The sequence below is a fragment of the Panthera tigris genome, chromosome C1, assembly GCF_018350195.1.
Source record: "Panthera tigris isolate Pti1 chromosome C1, P.tigris_Pti1_mat1.1, whole genome shotgun sequence".
Taxonomy (NCBI): Eukaryota; Metazoa; Chordata; class Mammalia; order Carnivora; family Felidae; genus Panthera; species Panthera tigris.
Window position 1 is genome coordinate 98,776,694 of NC_056667.1, and position 22,587 is coordinate 98,799,280.

Sequence of the window (22,587 nt, forward strand, 5' to 3'; positions counted from 1 at the left end):
TCCTTTGGGGCAGTTGTTGCTACCACCATTTTGTAAGTAAGAACCTGAAGTTCAGAGAGGTTAAATAACATGCCCAAGATTTCACAGAAAAAAGTACCAGTGCCAGTATCTCAAAGCTTTTTTTTTTTCACTTGGCTTCTCCAATGTTTAAAGGTTTTCCAACAATCATACTATGTTAAATGGAGCTGGCCTTATTTACTTTTGTATGCCCAAGAGCTGGCCTCGTGGCTGGCAAGGAACAGGTGTCAAATAAATGAATAAAGAGTGATGGATGGATGGATGGATGGATGGATGAATAAGAGAAATAGGTAAGTTGAAATGACCTTTGGTGACCATAAATTAAAGGGTTAGTCTTCTCAGATAACATCCTTACATATTTGTATTCTGGAGACAGCGCTGAAGCAACGGTCCCTATTTAGTTTGTGTCTTCCTTACCAGCTCTAGAAAAGCTGGAGCTTGTTCAGAGGAAAACACCAGGATTGAGAGGCGGTCTTAGTGACTTATCATGAGGAATAGGTATGGGGACTGCCAGAAAAGAGAATATTCTGCGTTCAAATATTTGAAGGCTGGGTAGAGGGTACACAGAAGAGGAAGAAGGCTTGCTCTGTGTTTCTGCAGGCCATTAGAACTAGGATCAATGGCAAAACCATGGTGGGGCTGATTTCTCATCAGCGTATTCTATTCTGTGCATACACTCAACAAGTACTTTTTTGGGCATCTCCTATGAACGAGGCGCAATAGAGACCATTTAAAGAAGAATATGTGGGGTGCCTGGATGGCTCAGTCGGTTGAGTGTCCTTGATTTTGGCTCTTGATTTTGGCTCAGGTCACGATCCCAGGGTTGTGGGACTGAGCCCCACATTAGGCTCTACACTGAGCCTGGAGCCTACTTTAGATTCTCTCTCTCCCTCTGCCCCTCTCCCCCACTCATGCTCTCTCTTAGAAAAAATTAAAAATTAAAAAGAAGCACATATGTATAAATATTTGTATCCCTCCCCTTTCTTAGATAAAAAAAATGCATTACATCTTCTTCCAACTTAATCTAACACTGGATCTTGGAGATAACAGCATAGCAGTATATGGAATTGTCCTTCGTGCCTTTTTTACAGCTGTATAATACTCCACTGTATGGATATACCATAGTTTATTCAATCATTTCCCTATTGATAGACATTTGGTTACTTTTCAGTCCTTTGCTCTCTAAACACTGATTCAACATACAGCCTTGAGTATCATCTTGTTATATCCTTGCGAATATGTCTTTGGGATAGAGTTTTAGTTTTCAAAAGTTTATTTATTTTGAGAGAGAGAGAGTGTGTGTGCGTGTGTGTGCGCACACGCGCGCACAAGTGGGGAGGGGCAGAGAGCGAGGGAGAGAGAGAATCCCAAGTCGGCTCCACACCATCCACACAGAGCCCGATGTGGGGCTCAAACTCACGAACCGTGAGATCATGACCTGAGCCAAGGTCGGGTGCTTAACCAACTGAGCCATCCAGGCGCCCCTGGGATAGAATCTTAGAGGTGAGATCACTGGGTCGAAGGGTCAGTGCATACGTAATCTTGTGAGATACTTCCAAGTTCTCTTCCGCAGGGGTAGCTGCTCAGGACTTTCAATACCAGCCTCCTCTCCTCCCACTGCCTGGAAGTGTGGCCCAAAGGCTCGCCCCGGAATTGCCGGTATGTAGGGACAAGTTGAAGAAAAGGGAGCATCACAGGGTCACATGATGGCAGGACAGGAAGGGCCCTGGGTACATCTAGAATGCAGGAGCACTTATGAACCAACCCCCCACCCCCACCCCCAGCCAAGGCTGCCTGGAGCCGGTAGGACTTCATGATCTATCTCTGAGTTGGGAGCTGTTTCAAAACGATATTAGTACTTTGAACAAGTGTGGCCAACGAGAATGGGTAAGGCTGGTGGCTGTTACCAGATGTGCCTCTGCACGACCGAGGGGCGAGGGGAAAGGCTTTCAGCCTTTCTCTTCAGGGAGACCCTGCCATTCCTCTGAGCCAATGTGTCACACTCACAAAGCCAGTAAATTGGACAGCGGCTACTCAGGACAGCTTATTTATAGCGCCAACTACTCTATCCTCGTCCCTGTGAAAATTGAGCGAAGAGAACAGCCCAGTGGGATAGAACGTGTGGCCATCTGTGACTCTGTTTCCACAACAAATGCCTCCCAGCTGCGTGTTCCCATCAGCACCGCGCGGTCACTTGAGCCGATGGCAGGCAGGGTGCAGCTGGGGCAGGGCCCTTGGAATCCCAACCCTCTGTGACCTCATCCCTTCCAGGAACAGCCTGATGCCAGGACAGGCCCTGGAGGTCACCCTACGTGTTCCCGAGAGAATAGAGAACAGTTCTGGTTCCAGAGTCCGCAGTGTTTCGGGGTGCAGATGGCCTTGGGGCCCGCCCAGAAGGTACCCCTGACCCTGCCAGAGTCTAACAAGGCAAGGCTCCCTTGAAGGCCTGCAGAGCACAGGGGTTCAGCCGGGAACAGCAAACTCTCCCTCTGGCACAGAAGCATATAGGTGAGCTCCGACCGGAACAGAGTAAGTTCACTTCAAAATCTGCCTCCCGTGCGAAAAACTCAGAAGACCAATTTGATGCCCATGTTGTGTCACTGTTCTACTATTTCCAGGCCAGTGCTATCGTTTTTAAATCGTTAGGGTCATGCTCCATTGTAAAAAGATGAACTGTTCTGAGCGGTCAGGCCCCGTGCTCTGATGCGCCCGTCTGAACAGGCAGCCAGCGGCCTCTCCTTCCACCCAGGCACTTACCATCAGTCTGGGAGCTGTGAAGAAAGGGGAGTCAACGGACCCCACCTTCCAGCAGGTTCTATTCTTCCTGCTGACTCCGGCCCATCACAAGGTTGCTTGGGGTGCTCTGCCCATCACCCAAGAGGAACCAACTCGGCAGGGAGGCTTTCGGCAGGTGCCTGACCAGAGAGGGTCCGAAGACACCGTCCCCGCACCCGGAGCGTGGCCGACAATCGTCGCTCCTCTGCCAAATGTGATCGCGGCTACAGCACAGGGAGGGAGGGGGGCATCTAAAACCCCTATTCCTTCAGGTGCAGGAGACTTTGGAGAAACAGACCTGCTTGAGGATTCGAATAGCTACGGTTGGGCTCAAAAGCCCAGGGGGCCACCTCTCTTCCTCTCAGGCCAGGCCACACGAACGGAGGAACGCAGCAGGACAGCGGAGTGGCTGAGCCCAGGAGACCGCCGGCCTGAGGCTCTTGGCCGGAGCTCCGCTGACCCATCCGCGAGCCACACTGTCCTCCCTTGATGAGCAAACCCTCTCCTGACACCCAGCCCACTTGGCGTTTGCCCTCATCTCTAGTTCTCAAATTCCTGATTTTGTACCCAGGATCTTTATCTGCTTCTGGCTCCCGTGATTTGGCAAATTGCCAAAGCCCAGCCGGCTGGTCTTCTTAAGGGATGTCAGCTCAGCTGACAGAGTCCCCGCTCCAGCCCCTAGCAGTCAAGGACAGCATCGCCACCCCTACAGCTCAGCTCCCTCTGATGCCCGTTTCAAAAAGTCAGCAGTCAGCTTTCGGGTCTGTTGCCGAAGGGACCTGTGTACCGAGATGTTGGAACCCTGGGTCCCCACCCCACGCGCAGAGGGTGAGCACTGGACCCTGTGGAGGCCACGTCTGGAGAGATGGGCCTCCCAACGCAGGCTCCAGCCGTCCTGGACCTTCAGACCCCAAGAGACTCTAAGATCAGGGCTAATCTGGACGCCGAGTTCCACAGCGGAAAACTCATGACCCCTCTGTGCTGCTTCCTACCTCTGTGTGCCTCACACCTTCCTTCCAGGCGCCCCCCTCAGGGAGAAGCCACCCTCCAGCTCCGCCTGTGTCTCCCCCCATTCCTCAGTGGTTGTATTTCGGGGACTCAGAAACATCGAGGGCCAACCGGACCCAGGGAACCCGACCGGTTAGCCTCTGAGCGACTGGCCTGGCCCAGCTTCCGCTGGCTGTCCACAAGAGTAAATAAACTTCAGCCAGCTCTCTATTGTTACTGAAGATCAGTTACTCCCCTCAAGATCCAACCTGGCATCTTGGTCCCTAATTAAGCCTGTAGCGGCTGTCTGCTTGAAGAAAGGGCAGAAAGTAACGCAGAGCTGCTAAGACGGTCTAGAAGAGAGACGTCTTGTCAGGTACCTCTGCCTTTTCTCTAGAGGCAACCCACCCAAAGCCCCCACCCAGATGGATACCTGAACTAGTTGTGAACACTTAGTCCCGGACACGCGGCACCCACTGCATGCCAGGCTCTGTTTTAAGCACCGAGGACGTGGAGTCACAGAGACATTGAGTAACTTTCTCAAGGTCATCCAGCTGGCGGGCTGCAGAGGCAGGGTTCAAATCCCAGGAGTTTCGCCCTAACCGCTAGGCAGAGTCTAATGGACAGCCCTTGGCATAGGATAGGTGCTTGGCAACGGTGCTGGGGTTAGAATTATTACCAACCATAGCCTCACCTGCCTTTTCACCATACAGCACGGGACCGTGATAAAGCGGTCATTTGGTAAATGGCCAGTTCTAGCCAAGTCAGGGATACAGAACTATACAAGGCAATTCCGGGCACTTGGAATTGGCTTTCCTGGACTTCATACGAGCTGTTTGTCTGGACATCTCTAACGGGTCATAATTTCTAATTGTGTTGAGGCACAAAGCTGAGTCAAGGGAACTACTCAGAAGTTCGTCGACGAGCACCGGTCCCTTGGTTAGTGAGTGAGCCGAGCCAGCTGCTAGGGACCTGCATCACATCACAGGTCTCTTACCCTCTATTTGCTGCTGTTCCCATAGAACCTCTCAGAAATGACAAAAACTCACGTGTCTCTATGAAAAAGGAATGCCACACGAGTGCCGACAGCTGGTGCCAACGATGGAAGCAAAGAGATTTAAAAAAAAAAAAAAATCATTCGTTCTAGAGCTCCTGGGTGGCTCAGTGGGTTAGGAGGCCGACTCTTGATTTCAGCTCAGGTCATGAGCTCGTGGTTCCTGGGTTTGAGCCCCGCGTAGGGCCCTGCACTGACTTTGGGGAACCTGCTTGGGATTCTCTCTCTCCCTCTCTCTCTGCCCCTCCCCTGCTTGTGTGTGTGCACTCTCTCTCCCTTTCTCAAAATAAAGAAACATTAAAAAAACCCACTCATTCCTCCAAATAGGAGCCGTAATCAACTTATGGAGGACACCAAGGTGGCAGCGACTCAGATCCAGGCCTTGAACAAGTCCAGGCTCCGAACAAGACCTACAAATAAGTGGTTAGTCGATCTCTACAAAGACCTGTCTAGAAAAGCTGAAAGGTAGCCCTGAAGTGAGAGAAAATGAAATAATTAAGCACAGTAATATTCTAGGAATGTCTTTGCAGGTCTGAGATTTTACCAAGATCGGGGGATGTAAGCTTCATGGGTGGAAAGGGTCCGCCCTACGTAACTGAGTTTGGTGGGAGTATGGATGCATGAATCCCTTTCTCTTGTTTTCCTGCAGAAAAGAAAGTAAATGGGAGCATCTGGGACCGTGAGGGCCCCATAATGGGGCAACCTGGGCTAAAATTCTCCATACCTTCTCCCCGGGCATAGGCAAAGGGCAGCCTGACCCTTCTCCCTGGCCTGCCGCTTCCCCAAGGCAACCCAGGGACCAGCTCCAATATCTTCAAGTTTTCAAGTATAGTCCTTCAACACTCAGTCTCAATTTCCTCAACTCCCCGGCCTGCTGTGTCCTCTGCTGTCCCATCTTTGGTGTTTCTAGGGGCATCATCAAAATAGGAGGGGAGCATCAGAACAGCTTCCACTGGAGGCTGAGATGGAACCTACTGGGCAGCGAACGCCCTTGGCATTGGAGAGCAAAGTCATCACTGAAAACAAAGACAACCAGTGAGCTATTTTGTGCACAAATGGTCCCTTTGCCGTTCTCATCAAGCCAGAAACAAATATCCTGGAATCGTTGGCTAGCGGCCAAGTAAGTTAAATATCTAATTAAAAGTGAGCTGGAGCTGTTTTAAAATTGAATACTTCAAACATTTGCCAGTGCAAGCATGGTGAAATTGGGGGTTTTAACGGAGCAGCGGCAGCAAATAAAATATTTACAGGTCTCAGCAGAAATAAATGCAGAGGGGCTCATTTTTTTAGTGAAAATGCACATATGGTCATTTTTTTTTTTCCAGGAGAATTTAGTGATTCATCACTTACGTATAACACTAAGGGCTGATCCCAACAAGTGTCCTCCTTAATGCCCACCACCCATTTACCCCACCCCCCCACTCCAGTCCCTTCCAGCAATCCTCAGTTTGTTCCCTGTATTTAAGAGTCTCTTGTGGTTTGCCTCCCTCTCTGTTTTTATCTTATTTTTATTTTTTCTTCCCTTCTCCTATGTCCATCTGTTTTGTTTCTTGAATTCCACATATGAGTGAAGCCGTATGATATTTGGCATTTTCTGATTGACGGTCATTACAGAGCCACCCTGGTGGGTGCTTGACGCCTCTGAGTTAGAGAATGTGCCAGGAGCACAGATCGTAGGGTAGACACTATTTGTCAGGATGTGGAAAAACACAGCCCAGTGTGTCTAAAATGTGGTCATTCTTACTAGAGCAAGGAGAACGCTGTACATGCAACTCATGGGAATGCCTGAATCTCTTTTTAGTGTAAGTATATCCCAAAGGTCGCCCGGGACATACTTACACTAAAATTTTATTTGTTGTTTATCTGAAATTCCCATTTAATGAGGCATCCGCTATTTTCATTTGCTAAATCTGGCAACCCTAAATCCAAGATAAGCAAGTAATCCTCAAGTAATCCTCATGATCTGGAAAGTGGCTGGGGGACCAGCCAAAGAGCGGCTCAAATGTTAGAAGGATGTTCTATGAACACTTGGGCCTCTGTTTACTTCATCTGTAGAATGACGATAACGATACATTCCTGTGCAAAGCCATTATGGGAAGGATCACCAGTGAAGTCATAAGGCACCTAACCGCCATATTTTATGTTCTCAGTACACAGTAGGTGTCACTGATGCGGCCAGAGCCTGCGGCCAGTGAGCAGCACAAAGTAGGCTCTCAATATGGGCCAGTTCTTATCTGTAAAGGGAAGACAGCTGTCAGGTCAGAAGCGGCATCATTTATGAGTAACTGCTATATCCAAGTGCCATACATCATTTTATATAAGCCTTAGGATAACCCCGCAATAGGTATCATCCCCATCTTTCTCTGGCTACAGAAACTGAAGTTCGGGGAATTTAACTAGTTTACCGAATGTTACATGTCCTGTAGGAAGAAGACCTGGGGTCCAAACTTGCTTAACCCCAAATGCTGTGCTCTTTTCACTGTATCGTCCTATCTGCCTCGCTGGATCCCGGGAAGGTATGATCTTGCTAGAGTAACAGATTACCCTGTTTGCCACCAAAGTAACCTCCTCGCCTGAAGAGCTTTTGTCTCCGATTATTGTGGGGCGGGGGGTGTTCCTTTGCCTGCGGGAACATGGCTGTGTTCTCGTGAACTCCGTAGAAGAATGGATTTTGAATTTTCGAACTCACTTTAACTGCTATGCCTGTTTTGTATTAAGTGACAGATGATGGTAAAATTTTAGAATGAGAAAATGCAAAATTCCTTGGGGCAGCTGGCAGGATGCTGGATGACAACTATGGATTCGTTACGTGTTTCTCTCATGTTCCATTCCATCCTTACCCCCACCCCCTCTCTGTTCTTTAATGGAACCAGGAAGGTCTGATGCTCCTTTCCCCTTACAGGCTTGACTGGTAAGACCAGAAGACACAAGGATGGGCTGGAAGGCGGCCATGCTGGAAAAAGAGATCTTTTGGAGAGCACGCTTAGAAGTCAGTATTGCTTTTAGTAACACAGGGATCCTGCTAGGGGTCCCACCAGGAAGGAAGAATCCCTCCTTTTGAAGGCAACCATGATGCTGCAGAAGTGAAGGCATCAGGGAGACTTGGGGCAAGACATAGGAGCAAGTGTCATGGCAGCCATGCCCAGAATGGGAAGTCAAGGCACAAAGCCAACCCAGTCCACAGGAGGGGGACATTCTCATCAGCCATACTTAAGATAGTTCTCCCTCCACTAATGTGGTTAGTTGTGTAAAATGTAGAGACATGGCCCCAGTGACAGTCAAGTGTTTTCAATGTATGCTTTCCCAGTCACACTTTCCCTTCAACTTCTTTTATTTTGTTATTAATCAAGATGCCCCAGTACTTGGGGATTGCTTGCTAATTCCACTTAAATTTGTAGTGTAATTCTGGATCGGGTAGACAAAGAAGAACCTTCTTCCCATGCCCCTCACAACAGTAAGTACCTTGAAAACTACTTGAGTGGGGTGCCTGGGTGGTTCAGTCGGTTGAGCGTCCGACTTGGGCCCTGGTCATGATCTCCTGGTTCGTGAGTTCGAGCCCCACATTGGACTCTCTGCTGACAGCACAGATCCTGCTTTAGATTCTCCATCACTCTCTCCCTCTGCCCCTCCCCCACTTGCTCATTCGCTCTTTCTCTCTCTCAAAAATAGTAAACATTAAAAAAAAAAAAAAATGACCCGACTGATTCACTCAGCTCTTTACGTAGCTTCACGCTTCCCTCTTTTCTTTCTCTCCAGTCTCTTTCCCTTTCCTCTCCTTCTACTGTGTCAGCAAAACTTGTCTTTACTGGGGCAATCCCAGCCCATATGTCGATTATACATCCCTTCCCCAAGTCCTATGGGAGCTGGTTCTGGTCTCCTGTCCTTCCTAGCCTGTCTGAAGGCTGGCTGAGAAATCAGGAGGCGGCCTGGGACCCCTGCCCTGGGCTCACTCCTCAGGCCCAGCCCCTCTCCTGCACTCACGGGTCTGAACTGCTCGTGTGAACGCAGACTTTGTGTCTGAATGTCTGTGGAAAGCTGTTTACGCGTCTGCAGGCCCAAGGGGGCTCATTTGCAGAGCTCTTACCTAAGCAGGGCTGGCTCCAAGCCCCAGGGGCCCCAAGAGGGCTCGCTAGGCCTCCCAGCAAGGGCGCAATTAGGGCACTGTGGAGAGCCATGGCTGTCCGTCAGCTCTCCGCTTCCAAAAACAAGCCTCTGACTTGAGACCAAGCCTCTCCGCTTGTTTGTATCAGCAGGTTCTCAAGTCTGAGATCTCCCGGCGGAGCTAAAGCCTTCATGGCAGCTCTATATTCGTCATGTGTTTATGTGTGAGGCAGATCCTGAGGCGCCCGCTCGGACTGTGTCCCCGGGCCCAGATGCGGAGGGAGACACAAATCGGCCCTGTGCTGTCTGGGCTGACCAGGCGCTCCTTTCTTTTACCCCAGTGGTTCTGTGTCTTCACACAAGGGTGTGTGAAGATAGCCGAGCTCCCTTCCGATCTGCTTTTTTATCTGGTTTCGTTTTCAAGACATTCTGAAGCCTTAGCAGCAGTTTGGTAGGTGGTTGAGTAGACGGCTGTCCTTTTGCGGAGCCTGGAAGAAGGAATGATGGCTCTCGTTCTGGTTTTCTGTCAGCATAATCGGTCTACTTCGTGTGGGATGAGAGGGAGAACATTCCAGTGAAGAACACTGCTTCGGGTCTTTACGTTGGAAGTGGTGGCCAGTAATGTTGATGAAGACTTATTACACATATCCCAGTTTTCTTCATAAATTCATGACGGTGGTGCTGCTGCTGACAGCAGTAGGGGTGGGCGTGATGGGGATGAGGCCGGAGAAAGAAGAGGAGGAGGAGGAAGAAAGGGAGGAGGGGCGGTAAACAGGAGGACTCATTTCCAACATTATTGTTCCTGGCTCCGAGACCTCCTCTTGGCCTACAACATCGCCCAAATGGCATCCCCTTCGACTTGGTGCTCCATTCACTCTGACTTTACCAGCACTCTGAAACACTGAGTTTTCGTGGACACTGGCGGGACCTGAAATGAACCAAATGGAGTCATTTCTCACAGAACTTCCCAGTATCAAGGTCTCTTGGAGACAGTTTGATCATCTGTATGTGCCGTTACTTGTTAGCTCACCTCAGCAATCTTTAGGTGCGGAAAGAAATACCAGTGAGGAATACAGTGCTTTGAACCCAAGACCTGTTTGAGGAAAAGCATCTATTTTGGGTCAGACAGATGAGAGTTCAAACCCCAGGCTTTTCATTTCCTAGTAATTTATACTTTTTTTATTACCTATTTTATTATGCATGTACGTACGTATTTATTTAAGTTTATTTCTTTATTTTGAGGGAGAGCAGAGAAAGTGAGCAGGGGAGGGGTAGAGAGAGAGGGAGAGAGAGAACATGTGAGCAGGGGAGAGGGGCAGGAGGGAGAGAGAAAGAATCGTAAGCGGGCTCCACACTCAGCATGGAGTCCGATGCGGGGCTTGATCCCACAACCCTGGGAACATGACCTGAGCCCAAATCAAGAGTCAGATGCTCAACCGACCGAGCCACCCAGGTGGTAATTTATACTTTTAAGCTTGAATTCCTCTTCCATAAACGGACACCCACAGGGCCTGTCAGTTCTCAATACATGTCAGTATCTTTGATGCTCACCCCATTTCCAGGATGGGATCCAAGGCAAAATCCCAATGCTCAGTTGTCTGTCAACTTTCTGCTTCCCTTTATCCTAGACCTCAGCCAGAACCAGTGGGCAGTTCCTGTCCTAAACATTTTTCAGGAGCCACATGTTCATTTATTAAGAATCATCTTGATTCCTGTGACTTAGGATAACAAAGCTTCGGACGGCAAAACAACAGCTTTTAAAGAGAGAGGGAGAAGGTTTAACCACTCAATTGGTTGTTTTTTTCAAATGCCACCCAACTGTTTTTTTCCACTGAATGGACTGATATTCTGATTGACTTAACCATGTGAAATGATTCTATAACTTTTTTTTTTTTTTTTATATACTGTCAGGATGTTTTCCTTGATGTCTGGCCCAGGTTCTCTTTAATTATATCATTCCATTATTCCTGCTTATGCCGTCTGGTACTGAAATAAAACATCTAGATTCCACCACTTGGATTTGTACTTTTCAAATATTTATAAGCCATAGCCATGACTTCATACAGTCAATCCTATACATATTTAATTTTCCTTATAAACAAGTTGTTTTCTCCTTAAATCATTTATTTTTCTCTTGTGAAATCTTTCCAGAGTTGCTTTTGCCTTAAGATGAAGAGATGCCCCTAAGTGGATTGTTATCAAACAGCCTTTAAAAAGTAGTTGTTCTGGAACCTGGGGGTATGTATTAAAAGTACAGGTTCTCTGACCTCATCGCCAGTGATTCTGTTTCACAGTTCCTAGGGTATGGACCCCAGAATGCACATTCTAACAACCACACCCACACATGCACGATCCCCAGGTGATTGTGTTGGGAGTCCCCTATAGACCACCGTGGGTATGACAAAGTGAGTAACAAACCAGTAAGTTCTTCCTTCCCAATCTGCAATCACATTCGGGCCTATCTTCCTGAGGTTAGGTCAAGACCATCTTTTATTTTTTATTTTTTTAATGTTTATTTATTTTTGAGACAGAGAGAGACATCTCATGAGCCTGGGAGGGGCAGAGAGAGAGAGGGAGACACAGAATCTGAAACAGGCTCCAGGGTCCAAGCCGTCAGCACAGAGCCCGACGCGAGGCTCGAACTCACAAACCATGAGATGGTGACCCGAGCCGAAGTCAGACGCTTAACCAACTGAGCCACCCAGGCGCCCCTCGAGACCATCTTGATGAGAGTTTGAGTGTTCCCAAACCCATCAGTCAAATACTCACATTGTTTTGGTTTATGAGTGCAGATGGCCAAGCGTATCCATCAGAGAGATTTGGCCAGTTTAACTTCTAGAAGGCTCTTCCTTTTCACTGCTCTTCGGGTTCTAGGTCAAGGGGTGAGGGTTGTGGAGGGTCGATTTCACTGCCACCTGCACATTCCTAGAAATCTAGCGTTTTTGTATCCTGTAGGGTTACTGTTTCCTATCTCTGCTTTCATAAGTATATTACTCCCGTTAATAATAATATTTCTTTGTATTTGTACGGCACATTGTTCTTCACAAAATATCCTAACTCCCATGATTTCATCTCATCTTCACCACAGCTTGGTGTGGTAAGTAGGCCAGGCATTACTGTTCTCATTTTCCAGATGAGGAAACGCTCAGAGAGAATAAGTCACTTGTCTAGGGATTTATAAAAAGGAAAGAAAAGACCCAGAGCTTAACATGAAGGATTTTTTTCACTACCTCTACCTTAAGATCACACTTTTCCATACTGTTATATTATCAAATCTATAGTCTTTGAATGTTGCTGATTAATAAATAATATGTTTCCTTCATTAAGGTATCCGCCCTTCAACATAGCTGTTTGGAAGGAACAGGACATGTTCAAGGAGGGTATTTTTAACTTACTGTTTACTCACTGTGTTGCTATTGCCCACAATTGTAGAATAGTTCATCATTCCTCTAAGTTTTATTTTGAAAGTTAAAAGGCAGTGGCAGTTTCTCATGTTGTAAAGAATACATTATTAGCCTCAAGGGTTCAGCCCACAGTGAATGATTTGCTATATAAACGCCATTATCGGAGAAGGAGGCAAGGGGGCCAGGATAAGGCCTAGGCCATGGGTGTAATTTTCCCAGGCTACTATCAGTCAATGGATCGTAATTACACGACATTCTGGGGTGGCATCACCCCACCCCGCTAAAGACCAATTTGTTTTGGGGCACCTGGGTGGCTCAGTCAGTTGAGCATCTGACTTCGGCTCAGGTCATGATCTCGTGGTCTGTGAGTTCGAGCCCCGCGTCGGGCTCTGTGCTGACAGCTCGGAGCCTGGAGCCTGCTTCGGATTCTGTGTCTCCCTCTCTCTCTCTGCCCTCTTCCGCTCACGTTCCGCCTCTCAAAAATAAATAAAGATTAAAAAAAAAAGACCAATTTATTTTGGAGCTACTAGGGGTAGAGTCTATCAGAAACGTGGAATGCATCAGAAAGTTTCCATTCAAAGCTGCTTGGCGGCAGGGGTAAAACCCAGCAGGGCCAGGATTAGAGGGAGGCAAGGAGGCCTCGTCATACCAGTGCCAGGTCAGCGTCTGTCTTTGTTTAAATTTCTGACAGTCGGTCCTTCATTTTTTTTTTCATTAATTGTGATTTTTTTTTAAAAGAAAAAATACCGTATTCATGCAGTAATTGCTCTCCTTGGTATTTATCCAGAGGAGTTGAAAATTTATGTCCCACAACAACCTGCACATAGAAGTTTATAGCAGCTTTATCCGTAACTGGCAAAATCCAGAAGCAACCAAGATGTCCTTCGGGGGGCGAGCGCATAAACGAACCGTGGCTCATCCAGACAGTGGAATGTCACGCAGCACCAAAAAGGGAAGGGGCTGTCAAGCCATGAGAGGCCACGGAGGAAACTGACATGCACATTACTGCGTGAAAGAGGCCGATCTGAAGAGGCTGCATACTATGTGATGCCAATTATACGACATTCTGGAAAAGGCGATGCCATAGAGACAATAAAAAGATCAGTGGTGGAACACAGACGGGTTTTTAGGACAGTGAAGCTAGTCTGTGTGATACTGCAAGGGTGGATACGTGTCATTATACATTTGTGCAAAGCCGCAGGATGTAAGACCTCACGAATGATCCCTGACGTAAGCTATAGACTGAGAATGATCGTGACACGTCGGGACATTAGGATAGCATTCATTTTAATTACTGAGGCTTCTTTTTTTTTTTTTTTGCCCCTTCCCCTTAAATGTTGTGTCTACCCTCCTTGCCAGAGGCATCCTGGGGTCTGTCCTCCAGTATCCCTGTGGCAGGCGATACGCAGACTCCCCCTGCAGGAGCTTAAACTGCCAATCCTCGAGGCGCCCCCCTGCTCCCCTCCCCTCCCCCACTCCCCCTGTGCTCCTGCCTCTACAGGTCCTCCTCTCTCCCCTCCAGCAGGTCTGGGCATTACTGTTCTTCTCTGCCAGCTCACTCTCTCCCCTGCACACTGTCTCACCTCTACATCCACACTCAAGTTGTGTGTTCTCGGCACTCTGCTCTGTCTACCTCTCCCCTCCCTTCCTCTCACAACTGGCTTATTTTTAATAGAAGACGTTTTTAAGTACCTGTCTGCTATGCATCTGTCGTCTGGGCAGGAAAACACAGGCTCATTTGTTGAATCATCAAGACAGCTCCCCCCCCGCCCCCCACCCCATGGAAAAAGGCTCCAAATCGTCTACAGATCTCTCATCTGTTTCCTTCCCTCACAGTGTCCCCCAGACCCCATTAAGTGGTTGGTTGTAGAATAAGAATATGGGCTGTATTGTTCCATCTCTCGTGGCTTCCCACCCACCACGTGCGGGGCACACGCTCCAACCCAAAACCTCTGATGATTTCCACACATCCCTGTGCTGCTCTCATATGACAAACAGAGGCACTCACAGATGAAGTGACATCCATCAGTCCCATAACCAATCAGGGACAGAACAGAGATTTAAACCTAAGTGTTTTGACCCTCAGTCCCGTGTTCACTCCATTATTCCATGAACTCTCCCCTCGACAACCTCCAACCCCCCACACCCTCCTCCAGGAAGTCACTGGATGGTTTGATCAATTAGCATGGGCCAACTGATGTTGTCAAACAGCAAACTTGTAGATTTAAAAAGGTCAAGAGATTCTTTAGGTCCCTGCAGACACATATGCAGCCGCCGATCGAAAACTCTCCCACTTTTTCCCCTCTAGTGTGAATTTATCCGGCAACTTTTTCCAGCCCCTCTGCAGAGCCATTTACAAATTCCCGCTTGCAAGGCTGATGAAGGATGAAATGTACCAATACGGTCTCTGCGACAGACTGCTGTGCGCTTTCAAAACACAGACACAACACCAGTGAGTATGTGTGTGTATTATATTTCTCAGTGGAACATCCTCAGAAGCCAGGGACATTAGTTTTCCACCCCAGCATGCAGGCTTTGTGGTCCTGGGAGCTTGTGGGAGGGCAAAGTCCTGCAGAGAGGCCATTGTTTTCCTTGCCTTTGCTGATAGCATGAGATCAGCTCAGTGATGATGGCAGATCTCCAAGACCAAGCAAAAGAACAACTGGGGGTACAGTAATGGGAAGCAGTAAATTGTTGAAGATAATATTTGTAATCTAACCAATAGAAGTCGTGCCTTTTCTGGGAAACTGAAGTACGAAATGCTTGAGCGCCTGATGGGTTCTGAGGCCTCGGTAAGTGTGTGGGGGTGGGTGCCAGGACCGAACCAATCATTGTGACCACAAGCCACCTCAATCCATATCTGAGATCCCCAGTGAGAATGACTGGAAAGATTCCACGGTATGGCAACGCTAAAGCAACTCGGATTAGGGAGGTGGGGAATGCCCACCCCTCAGTGCTCTCCAGGGGTCATCCGTTACAACACAACCTGTTGTCAAATGCTGATACAGGCGCTTTACAGAAGTCATGCCAGATAATCCACACCACAACACGAATGGGGCAGGTGCTCATATGCCCCTGCTTTAAAGATGGAGAAGGCAAGATCCAGGGAAGTCAAGATCATGCATCAATTAAGGGGGGGGGTGCAAAATCCAAACAGTTTTGTCTGACTCCAAAGCACATCCTCTTAACTATCCCCCTCTGTTGCCATCAAAGCTCTTGGGCACCAATTACACCAGGCATCCCTAAGCAGACGTCACCTGTCACTCATTAATTCATTCAACGTTCCACAACACCTAGTGAGTATCTACACTGTGCCAGGCCTTTTGCTGGGCACCGAGGCTTCCCTGATGAGAGAGCTGTGAACCATGACTTCACGGAACTTGGAATCTGCTGGGTGACCGCCAGGGTTGCCACTTAAGTTGGGTAGTTTGGGTCCTGCACAAAGGCCCTTGGCCCAAGTAAAAACTAAAACTCAGCTCGCATTCCACTAGGCTCTGTGCCCACATCTTCTGTATCCTCCAGAAGAAGCAATTAGAGAATTTTTCCCAAAGCATAACGTGGGCTATGGGGAAGTCCCCACCTCCCCTACACTTTTCAGGCTAATGTCACCCTGAAAGATCCCCATGACAACCTGCAGTGTCCAGGGAACGTGAACGTGTACCAGGGCAGATTCTGGACAGTAAGAGGTCAAGAGCAAAATCAAGAAAGTTTGGTCCATTTGAGCTCAACCAATGAGGTCCACATCCACTTTCAGGGAATCTTGGCCAATCAACCATGATTCAAACTAATCCCCTCCCCCCTCCTGCCCCCTGCCAAGAAAAGTATGGGAATGAGTAAACCTTCTTGCAATTCCCAAAGATAGTAGCCCCCATCTCAGCCAAGGGCTGAGCCCTTGCTTTGCCCTGGACCTTCAGGCCTTCTCTCCAAAAATGTCATACCCCAGGGCAGCTGAAAGGAAGGCTTTCAGAGATACCGCACAGAACAAGTGAGGAGAAAAGTCAAGGTGACATCAAACCCAAAGTCCATTATCCCTGTGAACAGAAACAGAGACTAAAGGAAAAGTTCTTCGGGAAGAGGAATGAGTTTTCTGTGTGTGTAACTTTCAGATTATAATTGTATAATGGCTCATCTTTATGAAGCCTTCGTGTATGAGGCACATTGTGTAATTCTTATGAAAACCCTGGTATGATTCCTTTTTGATAGATGAGGGAGTTGATAAGCAGAGAAAGCAAATAATTTGGCCGAGATCGCATAGTTAGGAAGCCGCAGCGGTAGGAGATGGTAAATGAGGGTCCACTTGACTCAACAGTCACGTGATTAACTTGCCTTCCGGCTTTGAAAGGGATGTCCTCAGCTCTAAGATCAAGATAAAGGAGGTGTGATAAAAGGAATGTGGCTAATATGCAGTGAGGCAGGTGGAGAGAAGGGAAGGAAGAAAAGCAAAGGTAGCAGAGGGCGGGCCCTAATGACTCCTCTTGGGTGATAAAGAGGGACAGTTAGTACAACTCCCTATAAATGGAGTTTATGGGTATCCGCAACCAGAGGGGAAAATGTCCCAGCCAGGAAGAACCTTTGTGTTCTCACCCAGCCCCTCCTGTACAGCTGAGGAAACAGAAGCCCTGAGACAGCTAGTGGCTTCCCATGGGTCCCCGGGACGTTCTAGAAGCTGAGCCGTGGCCAAGCCCCGGCTCTCCTGGCTTTCAGGCCTAATAATTCCGCCACCCCTGTAATCGCTAAGATTAGTATCACCAGGGACCATGGTGCTGTAAACAGCTGTGGTCACCCACCGTCCAGTTATTTTAGCACATGGCACCCTGACACCCATCTTTGTGTGGCTTAAAGAAAACACTGCCCTGGTCATGCGAGCCTCAGAGGAATGGAAAATTCCAGGTCAGTGAACAACACCCCCTCTAGGTATCCTTCACCAGCCCTGCCTTCGGTGGCTCCCGGGCCCTCCTGTCCCACCAGCGGTTAATATTTCACTTGGGTGAGACTTTAGGGAACAAAGAACACGAAGCTGGCCTTGAGGGGCCAAAGGTAGGCGGCCAGTGGTGCCTGATGCGGCTCATAAATAAGAACAAATGTACTTTGGATAAGAACCGGCCGGCCTCCCGCAGAACAGCTGGGGAGCCTATTCATAGGAAAGCGTGTTGTTTGTGTCTGCCCGGCATTTGAATTAGCCTCACCTAACTGCGCTGCCTTCCCGGCTGGTGTGAGTCACACTCCTCATTCACAAGCAAGGGGTGGCCAGGGGCAAAGGGGAATTGCTCCTTTGGGCCAGCTGAGGGAGACGCGGGGGGCCAGGACTGGCATTTCCAAGGACACGTCTTTCCCCCAGTGGCAAGGGCTGAGGATCAAGGGAACACATTTGTCCACCAGCCCGATTCTTCTCCGTGGGGGGGGCCGTACCTCCTCAGACCCTCCGTAATTGCCCCTTCGTCCAGGCTCCTGGGCAGACCCAGGAGTCAATCCCACTGGTGGCTTCGGCTGCCCGACGACATCCTGAGAGCACCATGGGAGGGCAGCTCCCAGATGAGGGAGCACCATGGGAGGGCTCCTCAGGTGCATTTTGAGAGCCCATCCAGCCACGGATGGCTTAGCTTCTCACGGGACCAGGCTGTGCCTGTATCTTTGCATCCCCACACGATGGTTCACGGCTGGCACACAAACAAGGACTTCGTGTGCACTCACCACATTTCTTTGACAACTCGACCTTGCTCCGTGCAACAGGGACTTCTCGACTCTGCGTTTCTGCAGGGCCTAGTGCCAGCTCTGACACAGGATGGGGACGTAATCAGTGTCATTCACTTGACTCGTCCCATTTGAGGGAAGATCTTTGTAAATGATTCCACGTCACAACATAACGGACACAGACAAGGCCATCTGATGCATTCGAAACTTAACACGAATGGGCATACGACCCAGGCAGACGCTGTGGATGCGTGGACCTCCTCCAAGAAACTAGTGACCTGTTTAGAAATTATACTTTTTACCATTCTTCGTGAGCGCAGATGATCGCCGAACGGAAGACGTGGGATTTCAGCCGTCTTCCCAGGAGAGGGGATGGGCCTCCTGCTAAATCATCCCTCCTTCCTTTAACATTTGTGGGTGACGACAGTGTACCTACCGACCACTCAAGGAGCACAGACCCAGGAGGACCCTACATGGAGGGCTCCCGGTCTGATGGGGTGAGATCACATTCACAAAGAACTCATTACCCGGGGGTCGGCGCTGCTGTAGAAGGATGGTCTAAGGGCCCTGGGAGTGTTAAATCCCTCCCCGGGTCAGGATGGGAGGACGAAGGTAGGAAAGGCCATTTGAGGGATGGACAGATCCAGATGGACAGTAGAGTATCCTAGGCCAGAGGATATTAACAAAGGCATTGGAATTCAGCAATATGCTGGGAATGTAACTACCATGTCAGGCCATTCACTTCTAATAAACTCAGCTGGTTTCAAGGACTCTTCCTGGAAATCGATGCCTGGATTCACTTCGCCTATCAGTCCCAGAGTCTAAACGTGGGTGAACGGGTTTCTGGGGAGCAGAGTAGAACTCGTGTCTGGAACCCTGGACCCAGCACAACCAAAGACACCCTCAGGGGTCTGGACACGAGGCCGTGCCTGACCATATCCCCAGCCCTGACCGGCTAGGTGTGGACAGACCCTCTCTAGTTCCCCCTCGTGTGAGTAAGAACCTTATCAGAATAAAAGCTGTAAAAATGCCCAACTTTAACCTTATTAAAGTCACACTGCTCTGGTCTTGGCAACCCTCATAGGGTTTTACAATTCAGCCTCTACAGCTGGAGTCCTTGAATAGCCCAAGGTCTGTCAGGGTCCGTGATGGGTGACTAATGTGATCACGATCGGAGCCAGCCCACCCACATTCTCACCCTCCCCCAGCCCAGCCCCCACTGGGCTCACCATGGCCTCCTACAATGGCCTCCTGTTTTGTTACAAATGGAAACTGAGAAATTTCCACTATCCTGGACCCCCGGAGGAACGTGTGAGTGCACCCCACAGCACTCACCCACTGACATGGTATTTTCCTCTGGATTAATGAAGCACAGTGGAATTTTTATCTGTCATTGTAATGATTAATATGTCAAATCAATACCACGGGAGAGGCAAACAAGAAAATGACACGAGAGCCAGCAGAGGAGGGGGGAAGAGGAAAAGTAGGACAGGAAGAGGGGACACAAAGCAGGAAAGGAAGTGGGAAGAAACAGAAGAAAAGGACAGAAAATGGGGGCTGTGTTGGATCAACCCAACAGGTCAAAGCACACTGAGGGGTCTTCTCCTGGCCCCTGGGCCACATTAGGGAGAAGCTGGATGAGTCAGTCCCTAAGGTGAGGTCTCCCGGAAGCAGTTATTAGCAGAAGGTTCTGCTTATGTTATGGGGGTTACAGACCCTTGCAGATTTGAGGAAAGAAACGAGCTTTCTCCGGAGAAAAAACGTGCACAAAGAGAAATTTGGCAAACAGTGTCAGGGAGTTCACTAAGCCCCTAGACCTTCATAAAAAAAAAAAAAATGACCCTGTGTTCAGATGACAGCGTGTCAGCAGCTGGGACTGTGTCACTTCTATCAGCCCCCCTCTGCAATGGGAGGCCTTCCAGAAACAGCTTCGGGGAGATGACCATTAATGGCAGCAGCCATGTGCACCCCTCTGCTGAGCCTGTCTTGCCCTAAAAGAATGCAATCCTCTCAGCCCACCCTTAGGCCCAGTGCAGCTTCCCAGGGGCCTAGACTTGTGGGGTCCCCTCGCCCACTCCAGGGCATCGGGTCACCTCTGTAGGAAGTGCTGTCCACTCTGTGCGCGGACATCCTCTGAGTCCTCTAGACCAGCACACAGATGGACCGAGGGATGGTGGCCAAACCACCAATGGGGAAAACATTTGCAACACAAATGAGTCCTCCAGAGCCAAGTTTCCCCCTCTCCTGGTGAGTATTTGTATCAGGTTGTAGCATAATGATTTCATATTCTGTAGAATCGAAATCTGGCTTTATGTAAACGTCATTGCCTTTACTGGAATCATCTGTCAGTTTCAACAAGGCAGGACATTTTCTTTCCTGTTTCTTGATCTACATCTGTCAACAGTACTACGGGCCAGAGTGATTCAGGGTTATAGGCTCCCATGCACGGTCCTGTGGACCATCACGTATTGTTGTTCTTTCCCTAAAAGCAGAGGGGGGAAATCAGGGTCTATACGCCCTACAAAAGTTAAACTACCTCTGTAATGGGAAAATAGTTCCAAGTTGAACAGTAAACGCTGCTTTGCACACTCAGCAGATCAAGGAATTAGCAAATTCACAGATTTTATTTCCGATTACACTTTTTAACGTTTTATGTTGAGATAACCATAAATTCAAAGAAAGTCGCAAAACATACACATATGCTACGATCATAGTAGACAAAAGGTAGACACAACCCAATTCTCTATTGATGAATGATTGGAGAAACGAAATGTAGCACACACGTACAATAGAATATGGCCCAGCCTTCAAAAGGAAGGAAATTCTGATAAATACTACAACATGGATGAGCCTTGAAGACATTAGGCTAAGTGAACAAGCCAGACACAAAAGAAGAAATGTCGTACGACACTATTTACACGAGGGACCTAGACTGGGCAACTCATAGAGACATACGGTAGAAGGATGGTTGTCACTGGCTCTGGCACTGGGCGTGTGGGGAGTTACTGTTTGATGGACACGGAATTTCAGTATGGAAAGATCTGGAAATGGATCTGGGGGGTGGTTGGACAACGACATGAATGCATTTAATGCCACGGCACCACGTAACTACATAAAAGTAGTCTGAAGTATAAATTTTGTCACCTGTGTTTTACCCCCGCTCTCGCCAAATGTACAAGGAAGTCCCACGGACCCTTAACCCAGCCTTTGCAATGGTAACGCCCATATGGCTATAGCACAAGACCAAAAGCAGGAAATGGACCCTGGTGCAATCCAGAGTGAATTCAGACTTAGACTTTACCAGTTTTACAAGCACTCGTCTATGTGTGTGTGTGCGTGTGTGTGTGTGTGTGTGTGCGCAGTTCTGCGCAATTTTCTCTCCTGCATAGCCACTGCTGTGTTCAGAGTCCTTCACTGTCCACAGGGCTCCTTTGTGCTACCCCTTTAGAGCCACAGCTGCTCTCTTCCCACCAACCTCTAACTCCTGGTGACCACAAGACTACTCTTCATCTCCATAATTTTTTCATTTCAATAATGTTTCATAAGTGAAATCATATGGTATGTGACCTTTTGAGATTCTTTTTTCTTTCTGCTCAGCATAATTGCCTTGAGACTCATCCAGCTGGGTGCCTGTATCTATAGTTAGTTCCTTTTATTATTGACTAGTATCCCATGATATGGATGCAAAGTTATGATTGTATTATTGTATGTAATAGTAACTGATAATTCTTCAATTCTTTGTCCACATTAAGACCACTGGTAAGTAGCCTTGACTCCAACATGGCCTCTATAGGAACTGCCATATCAGGGGCTCACTAGGGTGTCCGAAGTGTCCACCCACATAAGGGTCTTGAGACCACAGACTGTGTTTCCTTAAGGAAAGAGGTCTTATGGGGCAAGCTCTTTGGCCTGCTGTCCTTCACCTGTGGGGACCCAAGTGGACAGGCAAGATGATACAATGGGATCACCACCTGTCAACAGAATCAGCACAGTCTCCAGACCCCTCCTTTCCCACTTTAAGTGCTGAGAATGCCTGGGTCCATTGTGGAACGGGCAGCTGGGGCTCCTTTAAAAAGGAAGGTAAGCCAGTGTTCAAAAAATATATATGTATATGATGTTTCCAATTCTCGGAAGGGAGCTTTTATATTTCTGCCACCTTCCGTAGCCTTTGGCTGTTTCCTTGACTGTCCATCCCAATATGACATAAACTCCCAGCCCTTGTGCCTGGCCCAGAGCCCGGCACCCACTGGCACCCCATGAACATTATGGCAGGTGGTGGTGGTATTGAAGCAGGGGGCCGAGTCAAGGAGGGATTGCAGAAGATCACCAAATCCCGTGAGCAACATGTCATTTCTTTTGATTTCAAAAACCTGCCACCTTGGCTCTTTGACAACAGGTGGGAGTCGGGGAGAAACACTAAAACAGTCCCTTTCTTTTTCCTCCTCACTTGTGGCTCTGACTGTCCTGGCCCCTCCTCCCTCCACACCCACCGTCTGCCTCCCAGACTCTGGGACAGAACTCTGTGTTCTGGAGAGGGTGGGGTGTCTTACCTCGGAG

The 22,587-nt window shown here is 48.6% G+C and overlaps 1 long non-coding RNA gene across 12 annotated transcripts; it reads left to right on the forward strand.

Annotated features, from left to right (window-relative positions):
• Positions 1–2,270: 2,270 nt before the first annotated feature.
• LOC122240754 lies at positions 2,271–18,797 on the forward strand. 12 transcript variants are annotated; one of them, XR_006220494.1, is made up of 9 exons: positions 2,271–4,768; positions 5,162–5,257; positions 5,745–5,954; positions 7,261–7,350; positions 7,737–7,823; positions 8,233–8,288; positions 14,676–14,791; positions 15,065–15,131; positions 16,283–16,530. It is a non-coding gene; the product is annotated as an uncharacterized LOC122240754 (long non-coding RNA). The 12 variants fall into 12 exon arrangements; XR_006220488.1 differs by having other exon boundaries at positions 2,272–4,768; positions 14,648–14,791; positions 16,283–16,528; XR_006220492.1 differs by having other exon boundaries at positions 2,272–4,719; positions 14,648–14,791; positions 16,283–16,528.
• Positions 18,798–22,587: the final 3,790 nt, after the last annotated feature.